This window comes from Anser cygnoides, chromosome 2 (assembly GCF_040182565.1).
Source record: "Anser cygnoides isolate HZ-2024a breed goose chromosome 2, Taihu_goose_T2T_genome, whole genome shotgun sequence".
In the NCBI taxonomy this organism is placed as follows: Eukaryota; Metazoa; Chordata; class Aves; order Anseriformes; family Anatidae; genus Anser; species Anser cygnoides.
Window position 1 is genome coordinate 15450026 of NC_089874.1, and position 10488 is coordinate 15460513.

General features: G+C 40.6%; 1 long non-coding RNA gene across 1 annotated transcript; it reads left to right on the forward strand.

The window, feature by feature from the left end:
• The first annotated feature begins 4693 nt into the window (after window positions 1–4693).
• On the forward strand, window positions 4694–10159 carry LOC136790014 (uncharacterized). The gene is made up of 3 exons (XR_010829083.1): window positions 4694–5431; window positions 8451–8578; window positions 9432–10159. It is a non-coding gene; the product is annotated as an uncharacterized lncRNA (long non-coding RNA).
• Window positions 10160–10488: the final 329 nt, after the last annotated feature.

Consider the following 10488-nt stretch of genomic DNA (forward strand, 5'->3'; position numbering starts at 1 on the left):
AATGTATTGTTAGTGTAAAGTAGCTGTACTTAATTTTTATTTTATTTTATTTTACTTTATTTTTTGTGGAATCTTTTGTAGTCAGCCTTTTCCATTCCTGTATGTCTGCAGTTGATAAATTATTTCTGTTCACTTTAATCCATTTTTTACAATTCCTCCAGATCTTTTTATTTTTCTGGTGTTGCTGAAAATAAATCCTTTCAAGAACTCAGCAGTATATTCAGAGGTATATTTTGAACAGTGTGGGTGCTTCTCCTAGGGATTAATGAATTAGAAAATGAGGAAATAGTGATTTGAAATTAGTTAATTGTCTTAACTTTAAAAAACACATGTATTAATGAATGTTGTTAGCTAAATTGTCATGTATTGTTTTTGACATACTCCCCACTTGAGTTTTCTTGCTGTCTCTTTGTTTCCATGCTGAGTGCATGACCGGTATCCTAATGCACCACAGATCTGCAGCCCCGTTTCCTATGGAAACAAGGCTTCTGCAGTCAGCTCTCAGGCTTGTACTCGTCTAAATTTTGAACCTGTTGACTGATTCTGGCAGAGAGGTAGAAGTCCAAAAGACAACCAAGTTCCTAAAAGCTTCAATAAATCAAGTCGCCACATACAGAAAGACCTTCTAAGTCACTTGACTGAAGGAAAGGTGCATTATACATACATGTGTGGTCAGACTTCAGAGAATCCAAGCAGAAGAGAGACCATATGAAAATGTATCTCAAGCAGAAATAAGCTTTAGTCAAAAGCTCCTTAAATACCAAAGTCAATCAACCGAGAAACGTAAATCGTTACAATCAGACTTCATTAATGCTAAGGCTCACCAACATTAATTATTTTCTTGTGCCAGCTCAACACTCTCAGTTTGTTTCCTTAGGTGACCTTACATCTATTGCCAGTGTATTTTTATTACTGTTTATGCTCAAATCAGATCCTGTTGCATCTGCACTTTTTCCCAGGCTCCCGTTGGTTTCACCTCTACTGCATTTCCAAGTATTTATTTTGCTTACAATGAATCAAGCTCTATCTAGATTTTAATAGACTGGTAAGTCAACTGAATCAGCACTGTGCCCATGAATAGGACCTATGGCTACATCTGCATTAGTAAATTAAGCGTGCCCAGGAACATTTGCTGGCACTGAGGCAAGCTGATGCAGAACAGTCTGTGTCCGTACTATTGAGTTAACGTGCCTTCCAGAACATGGTGGCTGAATGCAAACTGCCTATGGAGGAGGGCTCCTTCCCCATGCTGTTCTTGGGAATTACTTGGCAGTGTGTCAGCTGGCAGTGTTCGTGTCTTTGCCAAAAACATGCCAGCCATCATCCTAACAATTTCATAGTATAAATAATCAAGCTCCAGTGCCTGGGAATGTCCCCTGACCCTGCCTAATTAACCGTATAACATGAAACTCCTATATCCTTACCCATGGGCAGTTTGTGCATAGCCATCTCTGCTTCCAGTGTGCCAATTGAGTGCTTGGTGTGCTTATGTCAGTTATGCATAACCTATAAGCTGAGCATATGAGCTGAGCATCCCTAATCTGTTCAATTAAAAAAAAAATAAAATAATAATAATAAGCTCAGACCTTCCCTTTAAATGAGCTCAGCATGTTTTGTCCAAAGCAAAGAGCTGCATCTTATGCAACTGGGTCATCGGAAGGCTAAAAGGGATAGGATTTCCAACAGGGAGTCTGAATGAGAATGGCAAACCAAAGATATGTGAGTAAAACTGATCCTACAGAGTCCTGAAGCTACAAGTTCTCAGGTGGCATCCTCTTTTTTCTCTAAAAATTATAAATTTCCTCAGTTTTTCAATGCAGTTATTTTGATGTAAGGCCAAAGGTTGTTGAATCATTTCTGCACGTATTGTATATTTCTCTTTGGTCTCAAGCAGAAGCACTGGATACTCATCTCCTCCTGTGATGCTCAGTTTGGGTTTGTTGTTTTCTAACCTAAGCCAGGCTTCCTTCCTTCCTTCCTTCGTTCCTTCCTTCCTTCGTTCCTTCCTTCCTTCCTTCCTCCCTCCCTCCCTCCCTTCCTTCCTTCCTTCCTTCCTCCCTTCCTTCCTTCCTTCCTTCCTTGTACTCCTTCCCACAATACAACAAATATAACTAATCCTTACACTCCTTTTAAAAGCCACAGTCCAGAAAAGCACCTGACTACATGCTAATCTCAAGTGAGTAGGCTACTCATATACTTGAAGTTATGCAAGTACATAAGTGTTTTTGTAGATCAAAGTCTGGATTTACTGATGTGTATCTGAACATCAGAGGCTGATCCATTACTCCAGAACACCTTAGAAATAGGTTTTATGTTTGCTCCTTCTTCTCTGTTTGCATTCCTGTGAGGCTCAGGTAACAAAAGAGACTATTTTCTCACTATTTATGTTCTCGACTGGAAAGCAGAAATCCTATTTTTAGTAGTACATTATTCTGTTTCAAAAGGGAGAAGTAGAGGGAAGGATGGAAATTGTTTATGAATATAATATACCCTGGATTCAGATATAAGGCTACTTTATCAGGGCTTGTTTTGTTACAGATGTTACAGGCACCTGCTAAGCATGAAAGGCATTAGCACTGAGGCTCATGGCATCACAGTGCCTATGCCTGAATCAGGGCTCCTGTGCTCCTAAGTACCATTTCTCAGGGCTTTCCTCCTCAGCAGCAAAAGCCACACACTCCTCAAAGCAAAGGAGCAAAGTCTTGGCTCAGGGAAAATATTTTTATTTTTATTAATTTGTTTCTATACCTTATTTTTCTGTAATTTATTCACATTTTAGAAGAAATTTACATGCCTTAAATACTAAAGCTGATTTAATTTTATTCTTCAAGCCTAAGTTAATTAAAAAGAAAACTTAACTAGAAAACAAACAATTATTTCACAGTCACTCAAATCCATATCTGTCCCCTGTTCTGTGAGCAGCAACTTGAGGAAAGAAGTGGAGCTGGCTGATCTGTGGGAGAGGTGAAAACAAGGCAACCTGCTCCCTTAGAACCTTGAGTCCTACCTGGACACAGGGGAAAGTCCTCAGTAAACAAACCATGGGATCAAAATTTTCCATTAAGCTTAGAGGCAGAGAAAACCTTTGTCTTTCTTCTTTGTAAACATTCTGATTTTCCTGTTGGAAATGGTAGGGAATTAATGGAGATGTAACCCTCAGATCACTGACTGTAGAAGGACGTTCCCTCCTTTCCCCAATTACTCAGTAGGTATTTGTCTTCTCTTGGCAGGCTACAGTCTTTTCTGTCCTGTAGATCTGCTCTCATGTTTAACTTGTGACTTCTGAGCAGGGCGTCCCCAGTCAAAAAGTCTGGCATGTATCAGGCTGTTGTAATGCCCACTCTTCTCAATGGTCCCTGTGGTTTGCATAGATGCTGTATTTGGAAGCAGGATGATTCTGCCTATGCTGGGATCCAGGCATGGCCAGAAAAGAGACCCAGGGCTTCGCTCTCGGAGCAGCCACCTGGGCTGTAGGTCTCTTCATAAGGGTTCATCAGCACGGAGATGAACAGTAAAACAGTACAGATGTTCTCTTGATCCTTGGAGGGGACCTTGCTTGCTTGTGGCAAACAAACAGCTAAAATCCAGCTTGAAGGGCATGCTGAAATCATCCCTTAAAGCCTGCAAGATCTTCATCAATAAGAGGGAAAAAAGTCTTTGGAAAAACTATCTGATTTTTGAAGATACAACAGACTATGAGGCAAAATGTGTAATAAAATGGAGGCCAAGAAAGCCTCAAGGAAGAAAGCTCAAGGAGAATCAATTAGCACTTTCCAGTCATCAAAAACAAACATGCACAACCATAGATGTTCATCACAGTTGAATCTATTCTCACACAAACAAATACATGGGTGGTGAAAGTAAATAGCTGCATTACCCTAAGTGCCTCATAATCATCCATAATTATGAAGAACAGCCATTATTACGATTATTATTACTATTAGACCTGTTAGACATAATACTGGCTTCAGAAGGCTTTGAATTAGGCCTTAAAGTGTCCCACACTAATATTGCACTGGTCTATGATTTCCATCTGTATTTTCTGATGCTTCCTCTACTTGTGCTTTACCATAATTTAAAATGCAGCTATTCCAGTGGAAGGAATTTCGTCTCTCATTTTCAAACTCTGCTTTTGCTCAATCACTAACAGAATTTTATTGTGTCTTAGTTTGGTTTTTCATTTCCATAGTGTTTGCAACAGTCTGCATATATGACTCTGACAGATATAAACAGTTTCTATAAGAGCAAAGATTTCTCCCTAACATCATTACGCTAATGCTTTGTGAGCATAGCACCTATGGGAATTTCATGTTGTCAAGGTTTTTTCTAAAAGGCATGTGTTATGCCATTGTATAATATACACTGTCTCTGCTGCAACATTAAACCAAGGGAGAGGAGAAAATTTAATCCAACTTGCAGAGCAATTATTCAGAACTAAATAGAGCAGTCACTTGCAGTAGAGATAACAGCAAAACAAAACTCTGGTACAAACCAAATTCCTGACATTTTATTTCACTCCCTACCTCTTTTTTTTTTTTTTTTTTTTTTTAATCGCTATGTACTTCTGATTGGAGTAAATTGGGTCAGACTGTCCTTTTCTGTCTACAGAATCTGTTTTTTTTGTTTTTTTTTTGCTTGTTTTTTGTTGTTTTTTAATTATTATTATATTTATTATTATTGTTATGACAGATTTTCCCAAACAGCATTAAATGACTTTCTGTTATGGACTGGGAAATTCTAAATTACATCCCTAGGTACAATTTTCCTTGCATACAACTGCCCACACTCCCAGTCCTCTTGTGAGTGGACCACACGTTACATGTCAGCTACTCCTCCGAAAAGAATTCCATGATTTAAAACGCAGACTCTCATCTATTATGCAAAATCCATGATTACAATGCAAGTTGCTGGCTTCCTAAGAGCGTAGTCCAGCTCTTTCATAATGGAGACTGGATGTCATTGAGTATTTTATAGTGAATGTAAGCACTTTAATAAGAAAGTGATTGATTTTGCAGCTGGCACGAGATTCTAATGATTTAAAATAATGTATTGATTTTTTTTTATTTATTTTATTTTTTAAATTAAAGCCATCTTTCCATTCATAATGGAAGGTCCTGCCCTTCTTGAGATTTATCACCATAGACCTCGGACGAAGCCTGCAATTTTGCTCTACACAGTGAACATAAAGGAAGAAACAAACAATTAAGATAGATGCCTGTTTTATTTTATTTATTTAAACTTTGTTAGTATTAGATTTTTATGTAGACAGAGAAGTGTGAGCAAGAAAATCTGGGAAATTATATGGGAAGAGAAGAACCAAAAGAAGTGGAAGCCTTGACTCTATATCCTGCTTTACCCAGGGTAGTCCTTCAGGATCGAGACTTCAGGCTTTCAGCTGCCTGCCCTCAGCTGTGAATGCCTGATTGGAAAGGTAAGACTCAAGGCATATACCTAAAAAAAAATGTCACTCTGTGCCAGTGACCTGGCTCTGTACTTGAAAGCACAAGAAAAAAGGAGGCAGTGCACTGAATTACAGGTGACTTGTCTCATCACAAACGTAGACTTGATCCCTTTAAGGTAAGTTTGCCATTGCTGTGGCAAACTTACGCTGCTTTTAGGGTTTTCTCTGGGCTAATGGGATCACACGTGCAAGGTCTGAGGCTTTTGATCCAGAATAATCCACAAGAATATGGTGTCCCTTTGCCTCTCTTCATTGCTTTTGTTGATGTACAGCATTGTTTTTGTATTTTCTTAAGCCAATATTTGTAATTATTGTTGAATTTATTATTGCTTATTTTACTAGTTTATAACACCTTCTGCCTAGCAAAAGTGACTTTAATTTAATATATATTTAAATTTTAAAAATCCCCATGAATTAACATGTCATCCCCAACAAGTGCCGGTACTAAAGCCATCACTAACTTGTCACTAGCTGATGATTAAAGCAAGTGGCAGAACAATAATCTACCTAAAGCCACGCAGCAGCAAAAGCTGCATGTACAATATGCAGAGGAGCCTTGTTCCTCCTTACAAGCAGTATCGCGTTGAGTCCAGCAGACAGGAGACCAACTGTGGGAAGAGGAGTGTGTCTTTCTGGCTCAGTAACAGTGGTTTTGAATTTGTCCAGCCTATTTATGTTATGATGATGTTTTTCTCAGTCTGAATGCTGGTATAACTAACTACAGTTACGTTGCACCTGTCACCTGATATAATCTGTGCCCAATGCTAAAAGCACCTGGGCTTAAATATTCCAGAGCAGAGTGCATGGGCCAGATTTTCCTGGTGGTGTAAAGTAGCTCCACTGAGGAAGGGAATAAATAAAAGCCAATCACTGGACAAGAGTGGTGGAGTCTCAGGGTACCCTGAAGTTGTTTCTGTTCCAGTTGTATTCACAGTCACAGCTGTACCAGCAACACACAAAGGTCTCCTATTTAGCTTTCTACCTGCCTCTAATTTTAAGGCCTGATCCAATGATCACTAAAGCCAATGGAAATCTTTCAGTTGAGTGAGATTTTGAACTTGCTGCATTGTTGCTAATTAGAAACACTCAACCTGTGCTCTATGGGCCTTGTGCAGTTTGCTAGGATAATTTATATATGTCATGGCGTGCCCCGAGCCTCCCTCTTCCCCTGGGAAAACATTGCCTCCCCATCATGTGATGATGATTTGGAAAGATTGCAGATCAGGCAGGCTGGATTGCTGGAGAAGAAGACATCCCTGCCTGTCTCCCTGCTCTTTCAGGGATGTCTCAGGAACCAACAGGCTCCTACCTGTATGCTGCTACTCTACAACGTGTGCAGAGTCAGTCACATAAACACAAGCATATTAAAACTGTGCATGTAGCAGCAAGCCCACAGGAGCCCCACGAATAGCCTCTGCTCCACAGAACAAGGTATGTTCTCCTCTTGGCTGGAAGCACTGGGTCCCACATGATCACAATCATAATATCATGTACCCAGACCGTGCAGACGGCGTGCTGGGTTAGTCTGCGGTCGGGGAAAGGAGGTGTGTAGTTTTTGCTGCTCCTGCTGTAACCGACTTTCCATTCTTTCATAATGTAAAATTCTCCCTGGGTTGCAGCCCAAGCCTTTCAGGAGGCAAAACCACTTGCTGAATGTCATGAAGAAAGCAAGTTGCTATGCTAAAATGCTGGCAGGAGTTCAAACCCAGCAGAAAGTTTAGAGCAGTATGAAAACACAACACAGAAAAGTCGTGTGAACAGCACCTTTTGTCTGCTGCAAATACCCAGTGTGCGTTTGGGTGACTTTTTCTATTATACAACAGTGGTTTTGCTTTTGTTTTTGTTTTGTCAAAAAAAGAAAGAAAGCGAAAGAGAATTTTCTTAAAGGGAGACCACCTGGAATGAACATAGCCACGGTTGTTAGCTTTGGCAGTAATTAAGAGGGGGCAGTTATTCATCAGCATAGTCTTGTTGGCAGTCTCTGCTCAGTGCCTATTGCTCTGGTGTTCATAATCACTGACCGAGGACACAGAGCAAGAAAATGAAGGGTTTGAATGGGTTTGGAAGGCAGTGACCCGTTGTTCAGCTGTCTCTGGAGTGACTCTTTCTTACAAAGATACGCTGAGTCTGCTTAACCCTGCAAAGTGCGGATTACTGATACGTGCAACAAATTAGGGGTATTAGCCCACTTAAATTAATCTGAGCAGTGCTAATGTGCATAGACTGCTTCTGAGGCTTGGCTAAGAAGATCAGAGCGAGCTCCTCAGTTTTATGCAGCGCAGACATACTTTCACAGGGCTGCGTGGGACTTCATCACTGTCACACACTGAGCACTTCTTCTGTCTCCCAGTGCTAACACTTGCTGTCTTGTGCCAACACTATCTAGTCCCTCTATAAAAACACTTGGTTGCACATTTTGTAGCTTCTGTAAGCCATGTTCTTGGCTTAGTCTCCTGAGGCTGCAGTCTTCCCTGTCTCTCTCCTGACATGTCAACCTCCTGTTGGTTTTTATTTCTTCACTTCCCTGCAATGCCTCCTCCCTGCTCCTTCATGCTAAGGAGTCAATAGAGCATTAGTTTCATTCTTTTTTATTCTGTTTTACAGATCGGGGAACCTAAAGGCTCTCAATTCAAACTCTCTTCCTGACTCCCCCGTTCCATACTCACACTGTTTTGACTCCATTTGCCTCAGTTATATGTCTCATGCACTTTCTTCCCCTGTATTTGAGTTTCAGTTTGACCCCAGCTCCCCCTCTTCTTTTCCTGCTCCCTTGCATATTTTCCTTCATGTTTTCAGGTCAAAAAATACCCGTATCAAACCTTCAAGTTCTGGCCAGCCTAGCAGTTATCACAAAACAGAACATTTATTTGACCTTGAATTGCTGTGATGTTTAAGGGTTGTTGTTCTGTGGTTTTTTTTTTTTGGTAGTGGTGTGTTTTTTTTTTATTTGTTTATGTTTTTTTTTTTAAAGAGCTTTCTCTTTTTACAGGGGATGTGTTGCTAACCAGAGAGACAACAGTCAGTCCCTGGGTGTCTGTCAAGGTGGATGGCATTGCAAGTAACTGTTTGCCAGTAGTCACCCCGATACTGAACATGGTTATCCTCGGATGTGCAGCTGTAGGTTTGTGTACCCAGTAAATACACATTTCTTTCTGTGACTCACATTCTTTTGCCATGGTTGGCAAAAGGACCCTTGCTTCTCACTTCCCTTCCTTCCTTCTCCTATGAAGTATCTTGCAGATAGGTGGCAAAGTTTTAGTGGTGTTTTAGTGGTGTTTTAATGGAAACGAGATAACCAGTCCATGTAATGGGCAGTTAACTGGCAGATTCCCTTTTCTTAAAAGTACTAAGTTTAATGTGTTGAAGCTCACAAGTATAATTAGCTAAAGGCTTAAGATACTACTCTCTGAACTTAATTGAATTTAATTTACAGTCTGAACAATTACATTTACATGTTCAAGCAAATGTTTGCCTTTATTTTAAAGTCTTCATCTCTTCTTATCTTCCAGGCCTTAGTGAGGCAAAAGTTCACTCATTAAGCTTTGTGGTGCTAGGACTTCTGACTTTATTTGGCTTGGAAACCAAATTTGTGCAACGTGATCCCTGAACATATTGTAGAAGGATTTAAGCTCTTCTAATGGGAAAAAAATGTTATCAGCTTTTAAAATGTATGTGCTTAAGCCTTAAAGGAATGCTGTGTAGTATTAGCACAGCAACCTGCAAGTTCACGAGAAAAAAAATTCTTACAGTAATTAAGCTGTGGACTGTTTTTGAAAGAGGTAGAGTGTTTTGTTTTGTTTTGTTTTTAATTTCAGAAGAATTTCTAAGCTTATTGCTACAGGTCACTTTGTTGCTTTAAAGTATGTTCATTTTACTCTCTCACTGTAGGACTTTGTTGAAAGAGTTTGTAAATTATATCTGCATAAGCCACAGGACAGTTTGTTTTTCTATGGCATCTTCTAATACGCAGGTATCACAGTTAGCCAAGAACATCGTGCTTACAGATCTGAGCAACTTGGGCAGAAATCCTCCTTCACCAGCCAGAAGTCATGAAACCAAAGGCAGAAATCAGCATGAGGAGACCAGGCACCTCAGACTGATGGCAGAATTAATCTTCAGAGCCCATTAAGGTAAATAAGGGCTTCTTCTGTTCTGTTCTGGACTTGGAGAGAAAATTCAGTAACAGTTGGGGCCTTTCTCTGAAATGACAAGAAGCCAACTATTCATCAGAATATGAAGTGTTGGAAAGCCATGGATGGCAATATCCTGTAGCAGCAGGTGCAGGGGCTGGTTAGCCCGAGTGGGGGAAGATGTAAAAGGTGAGAAAAATATCAACCTGTGAGCAGCAGAATGCTCCCAGGGCAGGCTGTGGAGAAGGGCGCTCTGAACAGATTCTCCACTGTCCTCCTGCCACTCCTATATCAATATTTTTGGAGAGAAACTGCTTCTTGAGAAAACCAATTAGAGAGAACTGAGTGCAAAAGCAACACTGTTCTGCAGTTACAGGCTGTGTGATGGCAACCAGAAGACAGGTTTTACTTGCGGATATTCCTATTTGGTCCTGCTTTGGCAAACAGCAGAAAATTGTGGCCTAAGCAGAACAGTAAAGACTATATTCTGACTCTGACTTTTTCTCTCACCAAAGCAGTAAATGGAATCTTACAGCAAACAGGCTCCCAGATGCCCCAGCTCACGTGGCCTTCTTTCTTACTAGCTGAGAAGGGTCTCTGTTCTCTTCCTCAGTGTCACATGCGGAGAAATCAATAAGCAAGTTCCTGATTTCAAATTTGGTAGTGGTCAGAAGCCCCAAGCAGGAATCACTGAAGTGTAAAACCAGTCGGTCTACAATGCACTTAGTGTTTGTCTCCAGTAATCTTAGGGCAAGGTAAAAGTAAGGCATTAGGTTTGAAGGAGTATCTTTGATTGGTTCTGTGCTGCAGCACGTCTGGAAGCGTGCCCGATGCCTTCGGACTGGCCAGGCTCAGGGCAGCTGGCACGGTGCCTGCAGCAGCAGCATTGCAGGGGCA